General features: G+C 60.8%; 1 protein-coding gene across 1 annotated transcript in view; it reads right to left on the bottom strand.

Moving 5' to 3' along the window:
* Positions 1-931, bottom strand: part of VWA5B1 (von Willebrand factor A domain containing 5B1) — a 72,555-nt gene extending 71,624 nt beyond the window's left edge. Inside the window, exon 1 of the mRNA XM_045298942.1 lies at positions 855-931. The gene's annotated coding sequence lies outside the window, so the exon portion shown is untranslated. The remainder of the gene's footprint in view (positions 1-854) is intronic.
* Positions 932-1,219: the final 288 nt, after the last annotated feature.

Raw genomic sequence — 1,219 nt, forward strand, 5'->3', positions numbered from 1 at the left:
CCAAGGTTGGGTGACAGGGGCACTATAGCCACCAAGTCATGCCTGGGGGCCCAGCCCAGCTTCCTCTGGTTTAGGGGACACACGCCAATCCCTACACACCAGTGGGCCCAGGGTATCCACACATGCACGGTCCTCAATAGCATTTCCACAGCCACCAACCCCCAGCCCAGCTCCTGTCCCTCACATGCCACCCACAGTCCTACCCCCTCCAGAGACATGCCCCACACGCATGACCCTCCACACACACACACACACACACACACACACACACACACGCTCAGCTTCCATGGGCTCCCCCACCCAGCTCAAAATCCAGCTTCTGAAACCTCTGTATCCTTAGCCTTGAACAGGAGGAGGGGGCTCCCCCATACCCTTTGAGCCTCTGCCCAGCTCAGTGATCTGGCCGGGTGCAGACAGGTGACCCCAGGGAGTAACGGGAGTCCCAGCAGAGGGGAAGCAGAAGAGAACTCTGCCTCCTTTAAGTTATTTTTAGAAAGCAAGGATGGGTGGATGGATGGATGGATGGATGGATGGATGGATGGATGAAAGGGCAGCGGGAGCTGAGGCAGGAAGGTGCCGGCTATTCCCTGGAAGTGAGGAGGGTGTGGGACATCTCCATCCCCTCCCCGCTGCTGCCCTGCACCCTGCTAGGTGTGGGGGGAGATCAGGAGAACTATTGGGCTGCGGCAGGAGCTGCTGTGATGGGACTTCCAGGGGAGGCTTGACTCGCAAGCGCAGACACCGCACCACGCTGCGGCTCAGCTCGGTTCCCCCCCTCACCCCCCTCACCCCTCCCCACTGCCGCCTGCCTGTCTGCCTACTTATCTCCTGTCTGAGACCCCTTCTCCTCTTACCTTACAGGAACCCCCAGGACTCAGAGAAGGGCACGCACTCCGCGGAGGCTTTGGGGACAGTCACACGCAGGGCACGGGGAGGGCAGCAGGCATGAGCCCTGCAGCCGGGGAGTGGGCAGCCTTCAGAACTCCTGACTGCCCGCCCCTGATTCTGAAGGACAGAGGAGGGATGCTGGGGGCACCAGGAGGGGGAGCAGACAGGTGTCAGGAAGAGGGAGGGCACTGAGAGAGAGAGGGGAGAGGGGAGACAGAGGAGAGAGAGACAGAGGAGATGGAGAGAGGATCAGACACCCAGAGAAATCGGAGAGAGAGGGGAGTGAGGAGGAGGAGGGCGAGGGGGATGGAGAGAGAGAGAGAAAGAGAGA

This window comes from Echinops telfairi, unplaced genomic scaffold (assembly GCF_000313985.2).
Source record: "Echinops telfairi isolate 266 unplaced genomic scaffold, ASM31398v2 ScPeMD7_7457;HRSCAF=8495, whole genome shotgun sequence".
In the NCBI taxonomy this organism is placed as follows: Eukaryota; Metazoa; Chordata; class Mammalia; order Afrosoricida; family Tenrecidae; genus Echinops; species Echinops telfairi.